We start from the raw sequence: 240 nt of genomic DNA, 5'->3' as shown, positions 1-240 counted from the left end.
TACTTTTTTAATAATTATCTTGAGTTTTTCTTATATCTTTATAAATAATATATATCTTTTAAATAATTCTTGATTTTTTTTAATAGAATATTTTAAATATAGTTCAATTTATTATTATTATTATTATTTTGACAACATTTAGTGAATACACATAACATTCATTTTAAAATATTTTAGTTCATTTTTTTATAAATATTAATTTATTTATTTACTGGATACAACAACTTTTCTTTATTAAAT

The sequence above is a fragment of the Arachis duranensis genome, chromosome 3 (genome assembly GCF_000817695.3).
Source record: "Arachis duranensis cultivar V14167 chromosome 3, aradu.V14167.gnm2.J7QH, whole genome shotgun sequence".
Lineage (NCBI taxonomy): Eukaryota > Viridiplantae > Streptophyta > Magnoliopsida > Fabales > Fabaceae > Arachis > Arachis duranensis.
Note: the sequence above shows the minus strand (reverse complement) of the source record.